The sequence below is a fragment of the Ambystoma mexicanum genome, chromosome 1q (assembly GCF_040938575.1).
Source record: "Ambystoma mexicanum isolate Mex_15411 chromosome 1q, UKY_AmexF1_1, whole genome shotgun sequence".
NCBI lineage: Eukaryota > Metazoa > Chordata > Amphibia > Caudata > Ambystomatidae > Ambystoma > Ambystoma mexicanum.
In genome coordinates this window covers 289,533,291-289,553,872 of record NC_090922.1, presented here as the reverse complement: position 1 = coordinate 289,553,872, position 20,582 = coordinate 289,533,291, and positions in this window count along the sequence as shown.

Below are 20,582 nucleotides of genomic sequence, written 5' to 3'. Positions count from 1 at the left end.
CTCAAACCATCTAATTGTAAGGGCGATAGCTGCCCAGCACAGATTATAAAAGATGCAGCGAGAGACCTTGCCCCATTCATTACTAAACTTGTAAATTCCTCCTTCTCTAACAACTCTGTCACTAGCAACCTCAAGCAGTCTTGGGTTCTACCACTATCAAAAAAACACACTCTTGACCCGGCTATACCCACTAACTACAGACCACTTACAACAGTTCCTTTTCTACAGAAAAATGTGGACAGAATAGCCTATTTGCAAATACAAGATTATCTTGAAGCACACAAATTACTCGGTACCCGTCAATCTGGCTTCAGACCCCAGCATGGAACAGAAACCGCACTTGTCGACCTCAAAAGCCATGATGAATTGAAAGACAAAGGAAAGATGGCCATCCTACTTCTACTCGACCTCTCTGCGGCTTTTGATCTGGTGGATCACTCCATACTATGTAACCACCTATCCTCAGCGGCCCATTTCTCCAGTTCGGCAATTACCTGGATCCAATCTTTCCTCGCTAACAGAACTATGCGCGTGTTCTCACCCTCAGCAGCTGGCGACCCCATCCCCATCACCTGTGGAGTCCCTCAAGGATCCTGTGTCTTGCCCACTTTGTACAACATTTTTACAAAGCCACTACTTGACAAATTGGACTGTCTGGGTGTCACCTACACAAATTATGCGGATGACACCCAGATACTCCTACCTCTTTCAGGTACATATGATATAGACGTCGCGCGGATCAACAAAGTCTACACCATCATTCAGGCATGGATGGCCACACATGGCCTCTGCCTGACTGATGATAACACAGAACTACTCCTAGTCGGATCATCTAATAACCTTCTCAAACTTAGTCCTCACTAGACAAATATCCTCATCGATGGGAACAGTATACCCATTGCCAAACATGTGAAAACTTGAGGTTTCTACCTCGATGCCCAGTCTAACCTAATTAAGCAGATTAACATGACCTCTTCGCCCACAGCCTACACAGGCAAGTTGATCAGAGCCTGTAGACCTTTACTATCCCCCACCAGCTGCCTTAAGCTGGCGAGAGCGCTTATACAATCCAAACTGGATTATTGCAACAGCCTTTATCTAGGAGCTAACAAAACCATCGTAAATAAACTCCAAATTAAGCAAAACAACGTGCTCAGAGCAGCGTTAAATATTCCCAAAAGAGCGCACATATCAGAAACAAGAAAGCACTACAGATGGCTCTCTATACATGACAAAATTGACCTAAAAACTATCAGCCTCACTGACAAAGCGCTTAACTACCAAGCCCCCCCCTACCTCACAGATAAATTCACATGGAAGGTTTCCAACAGAATCACTAGATCATCCAACATACCATGTCTGGTGGTGCCTAAATATAATCTAAAAAGAGCCGGTGGCTCTAACTTCCCGGTATTAGCCGCCCAGATTTGGAACACTCTCCCTCAGAATATTCAGACTATTCAAACCTTCAACAAATTCAGAAGACATGCCATCACATGGATACTCAACAAAACATAAAATATTAACTCTTGATACCAATGACCACTAGGTGGTCTGCACATGTATGTATCATCCATCCCATACTACTGCTATGACCTATGTATAATATGTATAATGCCTATTATGTATATATGCACCACTGTAATTTTTTCCTTGAATGTTCAAATTGTATTCATGTACCTAACTGTCTATAAATATGCCTGTAACCTTTACTATCCTCTAGCACCCAATTACCTCCGGGTCAGGTGCGTGATATAAATAAAATAAACAAACAAACAAACAAACAAACAAACCTATAACCACGGTTTGAATGAGATCTTCCAGCCCCTCACACATTAAAGTGACACCCCCCAATGGATGGATGTTCTTTACCTTGTTCTGGTCACTGAGGACTGGTTGCCAATATTTAGACATGGGGTATAACCACCAGTGGGACATGATTGTCCACGAGTGAGATAGACACTGAACCCCGCAGAAATTCTCAGACTCTAATTTACAAACTTGGGAGAATGGCACTAGCAGAGCCAGTTTTTCAAAGTTACAGACACTCTGAGCATGTCCCCTTGGGACAATCAACAATGACTACTATACAGAGGGACTGGTTCTATACAGATGGGTATGACACTTTACCTCGCCCCCTCCACCCAGTTCTGAAACCCAAGTCGGCATTAGTAAGCATGTGAATGTATCATGTATCAAGAAAGCCGACATCACGCACACAATACTTTTGGAGGAGTTCCCAAAACTGATATCTAATGAATAAACCATGTAATGAGCACCAACACGAATGCCGTTGGATTCAGGCTAGGGACACCCGGAGCACGCTCACTCGGCACAAGTGAGTATGAGTGGCACACAGAAAAACAGACCCCGCCCATTGGGGTACGATACTGTCCCTTGCCCTCACTACTCGTCTCTGAATGACATGTTGGTACGAGAAAGCAGGTGAGTGACATACCACACATTTGGATCAATAACATGAATACGATACAGTCTCAGAGCTCCACGTACCCAGGGGACAGCTCGGAATGATTCCCTTATTGTGCGTAACCAGCTACAAGCACTAACTCGAAGCCCGCGGAAACACACATTGTTGATATTAACAGAGACGGGACGCGTAGCATCGAATTGGCACTGCAGCATTACCAGGACAACGAAGCCTGCAATAACGTGGTTAGACTGAAACAGCGCAGTAAGGCCTGGTTTCCAGGACAACATACACAACAGACTGCATCACGTAGAACCACCCTCTGCACCTATGAGCGAATGTCAGTGGCCCAAGCACACCTTGCAAATGACACAGCAGGTGCGTCCAGCAGATGCCATAACCAATGCTGCACCCCTGGATCCTTTCCCATGGGAAGGTATACATATACCAGCTGCTGGCAACCACATCTTTACGATAACTATATAGACCAAATCCTCCAGAGACACGAGGTAATATTAAGTGCACAACACCCTCTCTCCATGAGGTACGCGGTGGTCACACGAGACCTGCCACTTACACTGGCATATTCCTCTTTTGCAGAAATGACCAAGGTGTGCACTATGCGGAGTATACCGCACACACAATTTCTGATGTAAGCGAACAGGACGACCTTTCGGAGTACGCCAGATACAGCAGGTACGTTCCACCCCATTAACTCACTATTTCGCCCTAAGATAGGCAGGGCTCTCCCACGGGAGGCCATGAACAAAAAAACAAAACAAACTCTCCCGGTTAGCTTACATCAAGGGTATACTCGATACCTGCACAGACATGCGCCAAAAAAGAGAGACAGCCACTAGATTTTTGCATTAGCATGTAGCCACCGCTAGAGTAAGATCCACTCAATAGTAACGGTAGTCTTTTCCTTCTTTTTTACATTTATTACAGGATTACAAGATCAATACAGAAGGGGAACTTTCAACTTGAATAAAATGCCTCACAGCAGACAGGCATACTCCTTGTATGAATAATAAGGCTTGTGGGATGTATCAACCCACTCATCCAAGCCCTGCAACATCACTGTGCATTGCTGGCAGCAGAAACATCATAATGGCCGCCGGAAAGCATGCTGCTCGCTAGAAATCACCAGAAATTGAGCAGTGAAAACCTGAAAAATAGGCCACCATCTACTTTGTGCCTATGTCAGTAGTGAGCACAGGAGATCACTGCCAAAAACCACCATTGGGCTACCCATAAAGTAGCCTGAAACCACTTGGAAATAGCAATGCTGATGGAAAGAGAAACACTGAGCTGTTTGAAAATCCGTTTTCTTGATTGTCAAAATTTGCTAAAATCATGGCTCACAAATCACCTAAAAGATCCAAACTCTTTGTTGGGTGTTCCACATTATTCTACTGCAAAAATCCACACAAATACTATGTCAGCAAAAATCATATGTTCTCAGAACAAAATCCTACTTTTAAAGATACTGATGGAAAGACAGCTGTCAAAAATGGGTGCAGTACCGTTTCTCACCTCTACCAAGAAGCTGGCGTTTTAAAACCATTTGTGTAAAGTTGAACAATTGAACCCAAACTATGCCAAAAGAAGAGAATTTCATCAAAATGCCATATAGAGTGCCACACAGTGATTCATGTTGAAAAAGACTTGATTTAAAGATATGGTGCTTATTTTAAGTTTATAAATGTTATTTTTTTCACAAGGAACTATGTTACAATTGATCAGAAAGTAACCTGATGCAGTTAAAACTCCAAAAGGCTTGCTTCCCCTGAGAACCCTTCACACCTTGGGCCTTCCCAACAAAAGGGAGTATGTCGCATGGACATGTTAATCAGATGGGGAGGAGATTCCTCTGCTGGCAGGAGAAAGAAACAATAGAGTCTTTCAGCTGAATAGAGATGCTAATTTGGGTGTGACTGGTCAACAACTGCTCTGGCAGGAATGCAGGCCATGTGACCATCTGACTCAGCCTAGCTCTAGGGGTGGACCAGACTGAGATGTGAATTCAATTGAAAGCAAATGTATGTTTTATAAAAATGTTTATAACAAATTGTACCAAGCTGACAAAAATGAGAAACTTTGAAATTCTTGAAATGAAAAATTCACTCACAATTTAAGACTAAGCTGAAATCTGTGCGATGTTCTAAGACTAAACCCCGGAATTTATTCATCTTGTAGCTGCTATGTTTATGCTAGGGACATGAAACATTACAGAGATGTGCTCAGATGGTGTGTGTATGCCTGTGTAAAATTTGGTGCAGAACCAATATTGGGAAACCCACCATAAGCGTGAATAAGTGGTCATTTCTGAACCCAAACTCGTAGGAACATGGGACTTGAACAGAGACATGCCTTGATTAATCTGTGATGTGTATATGTATTATGAACAACTTGTGCATCTGGGAAATATGTTTTTTGGGAAAAATAGATTTTCTATGTAAAAGCAAAGGGGAGGGATTTCAGTTAAGCCATAAAACACGGCATCACTCTGACACATATGACACACTGCTCCTGTCTCAAATCAGGGGACAGGAAATTCTCTGACCTTTCAGGATCCTTAGAGGGTTGGGCATAGAGAGTCAGCCTCCCCACCCACTTTGGAAATACATAAATAGGGACTGCTGAGACCCAGTGACACACTTTTTTCCACTAATCATCTGATTTCTTGGCAAAGCGCCCTGCAGGACTCCAGACTCCAGAACTTAGACTCCAGACTCCAGATAGATCCAGGCTCCAGACTCCAGATAGATCCACACTCTAGAACCCACACTCTAGAACCTTGAAGCAGAGAGGCCTAACCCACAAGCTGAACCCTTTCAGCAGGCTTCAGAATCTTTTGAAAACCTGATTCTAACCCCTAAACTTCCAGGGGCCTAACCAAACCATTCAACAGCCTGGCTGAACTGTGTTGCTTCTAGCTAAGAACCCTGTGCTAGAACCAAGTCCAGACCTAGAGAGAGCAGTGCTGTATCCAGAACCAGTCAGATCCAGTTCAAGAGGCCATCCAGACCGCCGTGCAATGCTGAGAGCAGAACCCAGAGTGCCTGAGACCTGTCCGGTGGCGAGAGAACCCAGCCAAACCCTTGTCTAGATCGTTGACGAGTCCCATTCAATTCCATCCGAAAGTCTAGGAGTGAATATTTAATCTAGAATTGTACATAGTCATCTCTTAGTTTAAAGTAATTCTATTCCATCCATTTCAACCTGTCTAGAACTGCATTATATAACCTCTTTTGTCCATCTTGAATCCTCCACATAATTCTTGATAATTGTAGCAATAATCATCTTTGCGCTGATATTTTTGAAAAGGGACAGGTGTTTTGATAGACAGAGATCAGAGCGGTGGCGCCGCGGTTCTGGTGGCTGCCCGTTGAGTGTCTTGCTTCTTCATAGCTCCTTAGTATAAGTCCATATTGATTCCTACTCTTTAAAGCGCAATCTGTCATTTTGAAATCTTGACTTTATTTCTGAAAATCTACCTTCACAAAAACATCCGTAACTTTTGAACCGTACGTCCTAGAACCGGTCATTTTGAAGCTAAGATCCTAAGCTTTCCAATGAACCTAAAACGACATTCCAATTCATTATAGTTTTTCCGTAATCGTGTTTCATGCACGCAGAAAAATTGCCGCAAATTGCCATTTAGCTCCATTTCAACACATGCCAAAATAGCTGTTTCTTGTTTTCAACTGCTGAAATGTGTTTCCAATCTGACAATCATTTATGAATCATTGCTAGTGTTGACCTGTACCAATCCAAAGTAATTCTCGCTAATCCTGAATCTCCTTTAGTGAATTAAAATCATTTTAGCATATTTTCCCATTCATTGCTATTACATTCAAAAGTATTTTTGCCTGTTTTAAAATCCTACCTGTTTTCTCTAAGCTTGCTGGGGGGAACTGGGATTGAACTGCATTGTCGATTAATATTCCTGAAACCTGTGTGCCCTTATTTCCATCTCTTCATATTGCATATTGGGGGGAGTGAGTAGTCACAGGGGAAAACATGATTATATTGTCTGTTGATTGAAACCATATCTAGTTTATTTCTGTGCTGCATTCTTTCCCATCTTGCATTTCCTTGAACCATAAAAGTATTGTCTGCTAACTTATCCTTTCTAGTCCTACTCCTAAGTGATTAAAGAGATTGTTGATATTGTGATATTACCCATTGCTGATTACCGTTCATACTCATAAGTGTACTATTCAGATATTGTTCTATTCATAAAAGTGTGATATACATCTTGTTCAATTCTCCAAATAAACCTTTTAATTTGCAAAACAAACCTACTTCTTGGCTCAGTGAGGTCGGGGAGATCCAAAGAGAGGGGCGTTATATAAGGGTTCATGATCCAGATTTAAAGAACTTTGACATAAAAATATATAAATAAGGGCTTCCATTGGGCATCCCATACTAAGCATTGATTTAGTTGGAGTGCTGGATTGAAGTCACTTACAAGGCACAATATTTTAAGCACCCCTTGTCGCCGTGGCCCCCACAGCTGCAGTACCTCCCCATTGCCCGCCTGGGTCCAAGTAATGGGATTTAGCACCCGCGGGTAAGTAAACCACTGGTAGAACGAGGTTATTGAACTGGTTTATGTGCTTAGGATTTCCAGGCACACAATGCAGTAGGCTCCCACTTACATACTCTATATGTTCTTTACAGGGTCTTCAACAGGGAGACCTGATGAAGGCTCACGGAACGTTCACAGCCTGCCAAAACGTGATCACGCTGGGGACAATTTGGTCAGGAGTCCACAGCTCCTGAACATTTAATGAGACATGTTCCCTCTCTCTCACGTTGGCTAAAGAAAGACCCTGACAACCCTTTCTGCACCAACATAGGCAGACTACAGAACTAATTAATAACCCTGACAACCTTCTCTGCACTACCAAAGGCAGACTATGGTATTTACCAATCTCTCCTACCAACCTTAGAGGACTTTAGGATCAATAGCCTGTGGCAAACAACAAGGCTGTAGCACCCCAACACAATCATAACTGGACATTGGAGGATAGGAGAGAATTGGATGTGGCCAGAAAAAAAAACGGCTTCAGTTCAAAGCACAAGCCTAAAAGAACCCTCACCAAACAAGGGAATGCATTGAAACATGAATACGGTCCTCTTTTTTCTATTTCTGTTTTTACATTTGTTTGCACAAGTTCACTATGTATTCTGTTTATTGTCATGTATTAATTTAATGTGACTTTTTAAAATCATTTATGCATACTTATGAGCATTTTTTCCAACGCCATTGTATGTAATTCATCATCTGTCGATTACGTGTTTCTATGGTTTGTCAAGTTCATAACATGAATATTCTTATGACATCCCAAAAGCGAATATTAAAATTATATTTGACCTTTAGTTTGAGTTTTGGGCAATTAATATATGTGATACCTTTTACTCTCATATATCGATCCTTTTTATTAACTCTACAATTTAGACTGCCCCACTTTTCTACCCCACAACACACACTTCATCCAAGGTGCTCTGAATATCAATAAGCACCATGTGCTGCTTGGGCGTCCCCAGCAACAGGGACCAGTGGAGTACATACACGTGGACATACCTGGGATCTATAATCCAGAAGATAGGACAGCCCAATTTGAAGGATCTCTCCTGAAGCATATTCTTTTTGAGAAGTACACAGAGGAATACTTTAATGTTGATGTCTATACAATTGCATAAGTACCTCTGGTAAACTAGGCAAACCCCACACCTTTTGTTACCACTTCCGCTACCCCTGGCATGTTGGTGAAATGACGTTCCTGCATGTTATCGAGATCAGTTACCTGGAAAAATGTTAATCATAGCTTAATGGATGATTCCTCTTGATATGGCACTGGTTTTAATTTAACAAACTGGAATTACCATTTGGGCAGTACGTGTGCCTGAAATGTCCAGTCAATCATTGGATTGTGATATGGGAAAATGCAATTTATATGTGAATGTGCCAGAATGAGGGGTGGGGTAAAGGCAACTAACTCTTTGTCGGTTGCCAAGAAGGCTGGGAAATCCAGGTTGGATAAATAGCGTGAGCCATTGTGTGCAGTATCTATCTTGCGTTGGAGTCTGACAGAGAGTAAATACAAGGGATGACATAAGTACATCAATAGAAACATGTCTTGTGAATATGAGAATGAGTGGACATCCTAAGTAAAAGGTGAGTGGCCATGTCTAATGGCCACTTTGCCCAGCGCTTAGACTTTGAAATGCCCAGGTACCCCAAACACACCAAAGATGTGTAAATGTATGTATGTTTATGAAAGAATAAGAATGCCCTTTCGTACAAATGACAGAACTCTTCGGTGGGTATGGTATCTTCAGAATATACAATGGTTTCAGGTTGAGAGTACTCCAGGTGATGGAGGGGTAGTAAAGTGAGACATAGACCTGCGACATAGACTACAGAACAGACATACATATGAAATACAGTAGAGGCACAGTGCCAGAATCACTATAGTACATATTTACTTATTCACTTTTGCTTATCACATTATCAGGAGAGGACGACTTAATGGCTCAATGGCCACTGACCATGGCTTGTGGCCATGTCCAGTAGCCATTTTATTTGGGGAACACCCTTTGGCACTGTGACAATTGCAAGCTACCTACTCTGGCCTATTCCAGTGACCACTTTGCGAGGTTTTAGCAACCCTGCCGTCATGCTTCCTGTCATGCCCACTTGTCCACTTTCCCCTTGAAATGACGTTGGGACATACCTCATGAACCTCTAGTGGGAACAGATGGTCCACAGGCTGCCACTTGCCCAGTAAAACGGGTCCATAGGTTTCAACTGGAATGAAGATCTCAGGCCACCACTAGCCACATGAACATTGTTTCGGAGTCCCTTGAAAAACACATATTCTATTTTGAGGACATATTGTATTCCTTTATGTCCCCCAAAGCCTTTCCTAGGATAAGGAGGTGTGCCAGGAGCTACAATAAAATCCTGTTTAAATGTTTGCAGTGCTAAGTCGGCAGAACAATGCACAAAGTTGTGGTCCTCAATAGTGGCCATTAACAATATTGTCCTGGGCCCCAGACCAAACAAAATGGCTGTCTTCGACTACAGTTTATTTAGAAAAAGCGTGTTTTAGAAACCAATTTTTGGAACTGGCTCTGTGATAAACGCCTCTTCTCTTGTGCTTGTACGATGCCTTTTCACTCTTTCTGTGTAGCTAGCGTGTGTGCTTAAATAAATACAATTTCCCATTTTAGTATACAATAGATGCACTTAGTTTCCCCCGACAACAGATGAATGATAATTGTATACATGATGGTACTTTATAATCTGTGTCACATATAATTGAATTGTCATTTTCGAATTCAGTACGTTTTAAATATCACACCATTGCAGTAGATGAAATGACACAATGGGTCCATTAAAATGTGCCAGGCATGTGCAATTGTGGAAAAGAACAAGTGCAGGCAAATAGTCAATCTTTTCATTGCAGAAACTACCAAGTGCAAAATAATATTTCACAAATGCGTAAAAGCTGGAGAAAATGTGCTGCTTAGTAGAGTTAATAAAGAATTGCTCGCATGAAAATGCAGAAAATTGGAGTGTTTCATGAAATTACACAATTTGCTCGAACTACACCTTAAGTGCAGGCTATCAACTCATCACGTTTCGGCCTAGTGAGCAAATGGCACGCTCCCGCAGTTGTATGTCACACATTTATATTAGTATTAAATCCCACACTGACATATTACTGTCAAACGTCTTGACAGCCTAATCCAGAGGAGGTGATGTAGGCTGGGTGGAGTATTCTCAGCAGCAAAATCCATTCGTTCACAATTTGTTATGAAATGTATAAAAGACATACAGGTTCTTACCAAATGTCGTGGTAGGAATGCTTGAGTGGTCATATTGACCCTGCATCGATTATCCAATTGGGATACACAACGCAAGTTACTAAATGCCACCTTCAACCGCTTGCACTACCACACTACCGCATGCATGTACCTAAGAAGGTAAAGTAGGGCAAACATTGCCTTAATGCTAAAACATATTCTTTCAATGTATTTTTGCAAAATGGTAAGGTTTGCCCTCGCCCTACTCCTTTGTTTTGCTGCTAAAATATACATAGAAAGAACTTGTGGAGGGATAGAGGCAGTCTGCCAGTTGCCTTCTAGATTCTCTGTGTACAGTCTGTACGTGGTGGGTCAGTACATTGCATCCTTTGTGTAGCGCATCACATCAAAATGTGTGGAGTCATGCATATTGATGTACTCTTTAACAGATTTATGGCAGCTGAGATTACGATTTCTGCCTATGCCGATCTGGCGTATCTGTACATGTAGGTGATGAATGACCTGCTTACATAATTCTGTAAATGATGCAAATGTTCAACATCATTACGAACAGATGAGGATGGCCGTTGACAAAATGGAATTGCCAATAATGATGGCAAATGTGGCCCGTATGTGCACATATGTGATGAAATGACTAGAAAAAAAAATGAATCCAATTAGAAACGACAACATTTGATCGACATAAACAATATCACGCCCATAATATTATTATTGAAACATGACTGTGTTAAAAAGACATGTCTGTGAACTGTATTATCCATTAGCACCCAAGTTGGGAGAGCCAACCAGTTAGTTACAGGTACCAGGCCGTGTTTTGAGGTGGCTGTTGGCTGCTCTATCTCTCAACCTTAGCTCCTCGCTTAGCCTGCTCTTTGCTTCCCCCCATTTTTGTAATTTAATGTATCTGCTGACTTTCTGCTACCGCTCCTCGCTCCTCCTGGACATGGCTCATGGGCCGGCATGAACAGGACACAGCCATCACTATTGGATTCAGTTCCAGGTGGTGGACAATTGGGGGAGGATCACTTGGGTAGGGGAACCGGGGGTAATGCCCTGGGGAATCCCCCAGGTGAGACACGGTACCATCATGGGGAGGACAGGGAGGGGAACAAAGTCCCTGAAGCTTTTCTAAGCTGATCATCTCTTCCACTCATTGAATCTCCCTTACCCAAAGGTAAACCCAACAACCCATTCATATCTGATAAATACCCTAGAAGCACGAACCCCATCACAATTGAAAACCGCCTCTATGAGAATCCTTGCTTCCCTGTTCCCTATCCGAATACTCCCAGTCATTCTTTTTCCCATCCTTCTGACTGCTATCTTCCACACTCCCAACCTGTTCAGATAGAATACTACAATTCCTAAGAGCCTAAGACCACATACAATAGCCTGACCTCGAATCCTGTCTCCTTGATATTGACCGATGGATGACAATAAGCCACCTCCTCTTGAACCCCACCAAAACCGAAATCATAGTATGCGGCAACACTTCTCTCCTACCTCATCCTCTTCCTTGGCCCCCTTCCCTAGGCCAGTCCCACCCCCTCCGACACAGTAAAAAACCTAGGCTGCACTATGGACTCTCGAACCCTCTCCCGACAGATCAACAATGCGTCTAAACATTGTCACTACCATCTCAGACTTCTCATCTTTACCTACCTCTCCTTCCTGAACAGACTTGCCGCTGTTATGTCCATTGAAATGTTGAGACTGGTCTATGCCAACTGCCTATAACTATGAGCACCGGCATACCACCTTAATTAACTCTAAAGAGCACAAAACACTGCTGTTTAATTGCTCCTCGCCCTGGGTCCAAGAGACCACACCTCTCTGGCTCTCCGAACCCTCCATTGGCTCCCAGTCGGATGAAGGGCCACATTCAAGACTCTCTGCATCACTCACTGGGCAGTGCACAAGACTGGCCCACTATACCTGCAAGAAAAGTTAAAACCTTACCTCCCACCCCACATCCTAAGATCAAGCACTGCCCTCCTTTTAGTGATCCCCCCCACAAACTCTGTCAGGATCGGAGGATCCGCTTTCTCAACCTTGACCCCGACTCTGTGGAACTCGCTTACCCCACATATTCGACACACCCAAGACTATATGACATTCCGCAAAGTACTAAAAACGTGGCTGTTTCCATAACATCAACATCATCCTTAGAAGCGACTGAATTTCCAACTAGCAATGACTAAATACACATTGGGACTCCCGACCATGTCACTAGTGAATACGACTATCAATTCAGCTATTGACCACTGTATCCCTGAATCCAGAATAATGAGCTCCTTGGATCAAAACTCCTCTCAATTCCCTGTTCAACAATTCATCTAGTCCCCTCGTGTGTCGCAGTGTACTCTGCGTCCAAATTGTCACTATGTATCCCTCTGTATTGCCCTCCCCTCTAGTCCCTGTGATGTCGCTGTATGCCCCACTGTGCCCGTGTCCTGCTGTGTGCCCTGCCTTCCTGTTCCCCATGATGTTGCTATGTATCCCTCTACCCTGTTCTGTCGCTTTAAGCCCACCCCTCTGTCTCCCTGTGCCCCTTGTGCCAGTGTGTCTCTGTGTAACCCTGCCTCCCTGTTCCCCATAATGTCGCTATGTATTCCTCTATCCCCCGTCCTGTCACTGTAAGCCCAAACTTCTGTCTCTCTGTTCCCCTTTGGGCACGTCCACAAAGCATATGTGCTTTGTGCATGAACTATCATATCACATCATATCATATCACTAGGCTTACCCTCTACTCTACACCATCACTCAATCAGAGTACAGCTATACCCCTCGATAAATTCGGCCTAGCTGCTCACATAAGAACACTAGCCCACATGAACCTCATCACTCTAATAATACGCAGCTATATCCCAGGACAAACCGTCCTAAGTGCTCACATAAGCATTCTACAGGCCTTACACAGCCAGAACCCAGTGTGGGTGTCCACCCACCAGACTGCACACATACAAATGACACCTCCACCACAAATAAGGCTAGGTTGCAGCTACCATAATGCTAGGACATCAGCTGCACGCATAACTGGTGCAGCCACGTACCCTACGACACTAGCCCTCTCTACTGACCTGGACTGCGGTCCCCAAGGGCGTTCAACTGACCAGCGCTTTGAGGTCATACCAATGATAAATGGAGAGCTATACAAATGCAAAATGACATAACATAACAAGTGACATGCAAGAGATGTCAATGGTACACAGGGCAAGCCTACGCTGATAAGCAGGAACGAGGGAAGCTCCTGCTACCATTTACCGGCCTTGACTCCAGTGAAGTCAAAAGCCAAGCGTTTCATCACACCCAGTGAGTCGAGGGGGAACCAATAAGAACCGGGATGTGTTGAATGAGAAGCGCAAAGTGGCAAGTTTGAACCAACCTCAAAGAACTATGAATGAACTGTAAAAGTGTTAAGGGGAGACCACCTATAGAGGGAAATCGGCACCATGTGGGTGCTAAACTCAAGAGACTCTGTTTAATCCCCATCTGAATGAAACTACAGATATCAGAAGGCCATAGAAGGGCCTGCGAAATAGGTCAAATTGGTCATACAGATGGTCAAGTAAAATCCCTGTACAATAGAAAGACTTTGATCTACAAACTGTGAGAAAGAAAGGGAGATGAATCTTGCAAGCAATTGTGAATGTGAAGTTAACAATGGTGAGCCCGACCAAGGGAGATCCGCCTGAGATTTGAGAGGGGTCCGAGCCCGACGGAGGGAGATCCAGGGGTGAAGCCCTCACCCAAGTATTGGCAGTCAAGAGGCGTCTGAGTCTGCCTGAGGGATATCCAGGGATGAAGCCATCACTCAAGTATTGGCAGTCAAAAGAGATCCAGGGGTGAAGCTATCATCCAAAGCTTCATGCAAGAAAAGAACTGATTGCATATATATATATATATATATATATATATATATGTTACACGGCCGTGTGGCTATGGTTAAGTTGCTGTTTCCATAGGAAGAACACTTTTTTGGGCGGCCTATATCTCCGCTGCCCCTGGACGAATCCTTGCCAAACTTTGCAAAAAATGTGTATGGGCCACTCTGAATTTTCACAAAGTTTGGTAAGGTTTGGTCCAGGGTGGGAAAAGTTATAGGGGGGGGTCCCAAAATGTCTTTTTTTTCCCCACGGACATAATGGGGAAACATTTTGCGCACGCCTAGAGCCCAAACCGCTGGATGGATTTTCACCAAATTTGCGCCAGGAGCGATGGCTTAGTCCCGAAAGCGTGCTTTTGTTAATTTGGAGTAATTCTACCCAGTAGTTTTTTTTTAAATGACCAAAACATAAAGCAAAACATTTAGTGATATCTATGTCCGCTCCGCGGACACACTTCCCTGTTCGCTCCGCGGACAAGATAGCATTGGGTAAGGGGCTGGCATCATGACCGCAGACACGCTACCTCTCTGCCGATTGGCTGCTGTGAGCCGTGTTCTGCATCAGATTGTTTGGAATGCCCTGACATCTTGGATCCGCCGACAGCGCAGCGGCCACCAGCAGCAACATGGTATTTCGAAAACTATTTTGCTGTGTCAGAGTGCTTGGGGAGGCTCAGACAGTAAGAGATGGGTGAAAAACTGTATTTGTTCAGGCGGTAGGTGTTGATGAGTTATTCCGTATGCCCGCCTTGTTTGGGATGTTTGTAAGTACAGAAAATGAGGGGTCTCATAAGGGTAGTATTCTAGTCCATGCTGCGCGCAGGCAAATTGAATCTGTTCTAAGGACACGCGTGGTGCTAGCAAACATTGAAATTGAGTACATGCTGTAATTAAATTATTTCCTATGAAAAGTTTTTTCAAAAACTTTTGTTTTTGCATATTTAACATGTCAGGCCCTCAAAGGCAAGAGACTTTCAAAGGGAAATGAGACTTGGCCATCAACAATCCTGAAAACTGCTATTTTGAACTGTCATCTCATGCTGGAGACGCCTGAGACTTTACTGTGCTCCAAGCTCCCGTCTTGCCCCATGCTCAAAACATGGAGAAGGGAGATCCAGGCTACTACATCCAGACATATTATTTGAGAAACTTCTTTCTTTTCTTGATAACTATATAGGCCTTTTTATGTGACACAACGCCACTAGGACTGTCTTATTTTTTCATTTGATGGTCGAAGCTTGCTCCCATCTTAGATTTAGGTTTAGAATGGGCGTTTTTCCAACCTGCATACAACATTCATTGTTCAATGAACACCCTTGAGCTATAATCAATTGTGTCTATCTTACTTGTTGCCACCTTGAGTTCCTTACATGCGACAGGCATTTTTGTCTATGTGCCACGGCTGTGGAACTCCCTCCCATTATCACTGCGCAAGTTGACATTTCTTCTGGCTTTTAAGAAAGCCCTGAAAACCTTCCTTTTCCAGTAATTGGGGCTGCTTGTTCTTGTGACATATCAATTTGATCAGGAGGTGGAAGATTTTACGACCTGTACCTAAATGCGACTTAGTCTGTTAAGTGCGTGATATAAATATATCAAATCAACATATTTTGCTACAAAATGTAATCTATGCATGTTGGAGCAGAGTTGGACGGGTTGAGAGCAGTCTGTGCTGGAGTCCCTTCTGGTGTTGGCAATTGACCATTATTCCTGACTGTTTGGCTGTCTACAAGTTGGGTCTGTAAAGTGCATAAAAACTGAAGAATAGTGCGTGAGTGCGCACGTGTTGAAGCAGAGTTGGACGGGTTGAGAGCAGTCTGTGCTGGAGTCCCTGCTGGTGTTGGCAATTGACCATTATTCCTGACTGTTTGGCTGTCTACAAGCTGGGTCTGTAAAGTGCATAAAAGCTGAAGAATAGTGCGTGAGTGCGCACGTGTTGAAGCAGAGTTGGACGGGTTGAGAGCAGTCTGTGCTGGAGTCCCTGCTGGTGTTGGCAAGCAACCATTATTCCTGACTGTTTGGCTGTCTACAAGCTGGGTCTGTAAAGTGCATAAAAGCTGAAGAATAGCGCGTGAGCATGCATGTGTTGGAGCAGAGTTGGACGAGTTGAGAGCAGTCAGTGCAGTGCATGCAGGTGGGTGAGTGTCGCAAACTCTATATACATATCCTCTGGCAGTCCCAGCACTTGGTAACTCGTAAATAGCACAGGCCCTGTATTATACAATTGTGCCTCTCTGGTATTGCACTTATTTCTACTAAACTGTGTGGCCCGTGATGGTCATGACTGCCACAAAGAAATCATGTGAAAGGCCTCCAAACCTCCATTGCCGTGTTCATACACCTTGAAAAGCAGAGTCGGTTTTACGGCCACACTTATTGGAAACTAAAAAGCGATGAGTTTAAGAGGCGCTAACAAGCAAGTTTTACAAATAGCCAGCCATACATGCTCAAAAGAACTCTCTAACAGATCAAATGAAGACACTGAAGAGCTCCAGAAAACACTATGGAATTAGCCAAAGGCAACTGAGCTAAAATTACAACCTTTTTTTTCAGCATTCCCAAAGCCCAGAGCCAAGAAGTAACTAACGAGGCCCAGACACCACCTGCCCTACTTTTGCGAGCCCTCCTTCAACCACTGAAATACAAGATGCCAGTCACGGTTTGGCCAACCCCCAGGAGGGCCAGTGACATCTACATATGCAAACAGATATTCTCTCAGACAACCATTCAAACCTTATCCAGCTGATGTCTTCCTGGATACAGGTGCATCATTGACTATTGATGGAAGTGCATCACTGGACCTGATCGACTAATGACAAATATCTAACTGCGCTGTCATCATTAAAAACACCATGACATAGCAACGATAGCCATGATGCAAACTTGCATCCCTGCACAAAGTTACATGGGCACACACATGCACACACGAGGAACATGCTTACACAGTTCTGTAGATAGAGGACAGATACATATACATACTATCGAAAGCCTTTATTATTTTTTCATTAGCCAAATACAGAAACGGTGAAACGCAAGAAAAGCAGGTTTGCAGGCAAGATTGCAGACGTCTATTGCAATTAACCATATGGAACTGCAGGATCGTTTAAGGAACCTGGAAGAACCAAAATACTACCAACCTATAAGAAGAAGAGTACAAAATCGACATATAGAAATTATTGCATAACTATAGTAGAACTACATGAAGCCACAGTCCTCTGAACGAGAGGTGAAGAAAAGCAGAGTTAGGCTGCACAAAGCACCAGGCTAGGGCTCACAGCCAAGGTCAGAGATGATCAGAACATTCCATAAGCCCCTGAGACAACGAGCCAACTGCAAAATAGTGTCATGATGCCTACCCCCGGGCATCAGGACCAAGGCCCTCAGCTCTGGGAGCAGGAATCCAGACATTTGTTTAAACCTCAGCAGACCCGGCTAGGGGCTGTCTGGGTTCAGTCCTGGCGCCTTAGGCGCCAGGCTCATCATAGAAATCAGTCCTGGCGCCATAGGCTCATAGAGTTTACTTACCTGATGCAGACCATGCTGCAAAAGAGTCCAAGCCTACATGAGGCCTGGATGGGACTATTTTGTTACAGGGACTATTTTTTACTCGGGCGTGGCTCTAGGGAACTTCTTACCTGGAACTACTTTGGAGGCTATTTAAACCACACCCGAAAAGCAGCACATGCTTTGCGTTATTCTGCATCCAGCAGCGTGACGCTCACCGTGCCTGCAGCCAGCATCCAGTCTTCTGCCACGCACGCGTGCCTGCAGCCAGCATCCAGTCTTCTGCCACGCCCGCCTCGAATCCGGAGCTCCTAGAATAAAGAAGAAGAAAAGGACAAGGTTAGAAAACAAACTTATTTCAAATTCCTCACCTAATTCCGGAACCATTTCATCTCCGGACCTGGAAAGTACATCAGTCCTGCACGCGTCGCTTTGCCAGCTCCAGCACGCGCCATACTCACCAGTTCTCACAGCATCTTTCGATCTGGCACTGTCTCCATCATTTCTTCGCTGTAATCCGGCACCTAGGGGACACAAGAAAAAACAAGGTGAGCCAAGGGAATCAACAAATACAACCTCTTACCACCATAGACTTACCTGATTTACCACCGGCGGTATTATTCCATAACTCTCCACATTTTCATATGCCGCATCTGTAAAGAGGGAGAAAAACAACACGTTAACGCATGCAATAGTTACCGGACAGCGTTGGGTAACACAAACTCTTACCTGAACGCCAGCAGCAGCTATGAGACCTTCTTCTCACAAACTCAGTTGCAACTTAAGGAAGGAAGGGGACAAGAGTGAACATCGGGCACATTGAACTCTTTGAACTTGATACTTACCAATCTCACCAGGGACTTCAAAGTCAATACTTACCGGAACTCTCCCAACGCCTTCAAACCAGTGAAGTAACTGGTATCTACGCGCCCCTGCAAGACACGCAGGATGGAGAGCTCATCTTTTACGAACATAAGGTGAGATTACTAAGGGGATATTGGAGGTGATTAGTGGGGGAGAGCGAGAACAGTTGGGAGGCCATCACTAAAACCTACAGGTGGTTAATCCCTGTCTCCACTTGCAGGAAAATACTTCTTCGGGTCCAGCAGACAAGACTAGGCAGGCCAGTCCAGACAGTCATCTCTGCACTATGCATCACGTTGAAGGAGACCGCAGCTGTCCGGGTCCGATCGACACCCCTGTGGGGTCCAGTTGAGCGTAACAGAATGCGAAGCCTCTCTACAAATACCCACCCGGGTGTTATGGAAACCACGGAAAATGATCAACTGGCCCAATTATTGGGGGAATTTAGGGCGGAAGTACATGCCGCTCGCCAAGAGACTAATGCCCTCAGGAGAGAACTGATTGTCTCAAAGGAGCGTATGGATGATCTGGCTAGGCAACTACTGCAAAACCAAGCTGGGCAAACGCCTCACCTGGATATGGGGGAAACCCAACCCCCATTTCATCAAGCAATCCTGTGCAAGTGGTTTTACCAGGAAATATTCCGTTAGCTCCACCCGAACGCTTTGCTGGGGACCCCAAAAGGTTTGCCGTGTTTATGAACCAATGCCGCTTGCACTTTTTATGCAGACCGGGAGCCTTTCCAAATGACCAAGCCAAAGTAGCCTTTGTATTGTCATATCTTAGTGGCAGCACAGCGTATTGGTCCATTCCATTAGTCAATCAGGATGATCCTCTTCTCCGGGATTTTCAGGGTTTTCAAAGGAGCATGGAAAAACTATTTGCCAGACACTCACAGGGTCAAGCCCTGGACAACAAACTTTTATCCTTACGAAAAGGTAACCAGGATCTGCTAACCTATATTGCAACCTTCAATAGGTTGGTGGTGGAAACCGGGTGGCCGGAGGAAAAACGAATTACATTGTTTCATTGTGGACTTTGGGGAGAACTCAAAGATATCTTGGCTCAAGTTGCAAACCCACCTCAGGATTGCACAGAATTTATAGACTTAGTGGTCCAGCTAGACCACCGACTTCAGAACCGAAAGACTGATCGAGCTAAGTTCGAAAACCGGGTATTGGTTAAACCCAACGTTGCCCCCAAAGGAACAGATGCATCTGAACCTATGCAGATCGGGGGGGGGGGTTAAAGGACCCTTAACTCAAAGGGAAAGAGAAAGAAGACGACAGATGCAGTTGTGTCTGTACTGTGGAACCTCATTTAAAAAGAAAACTACGGGATTGCCCTATAAAACCACCCAAGAAGGTGGTAGGAGTTGCTGATAAAAGCCACATAGAGCCTGATTCGGGAAACGACCACGCCCGACAAGCGTAGAGGTCCACTTGCCGAGCTTAAAGAAGGACACTCAGACCTCGCATCTGGTCATCCCAATGGTCCTACTTGATCCCAGGCAGCCATCACGTATGCACGCAGTAAGGGCATACATAGATAGCGGGGCCGTAGGAAACTATATGGACCACGAATTGGTGTCAAGGATGAATCTACCTCTTTGCAAAAAAGACCACTTCGGATGTCATCACCACAGTTGATGGAACTGAGATTGCCTTGGGGCCTGTAACTCATTCCACTACAAAGATGACGCTGTTGAGTCAAGATGGGCATCGAGAGACTATTGTGTTTGATCTAATCAAAGCCCCACAGTTCCAGATAATACTGGGGATGCCATGGTTGGAAACACATAATCCTTGTATAGATTGGTGAGAGAAGAGAATAACCTTCCCGGATTGTGCACACACCTGTTACCTGGAGAAAACTTTGAACAAAGGTCTGGCTACAGTCGTTAACCCAATCGTGCAGTTACATCAGGAATACCAAGAATTTCAGGATGTTTTTCAAAAAGAACAGGCCAATACATTACCTCCTCACAGATCATACGATTGTCAAATTGACCTCCTACCCGGTGCACAACCCCCATGCAGTAGAATCTACGCCCTC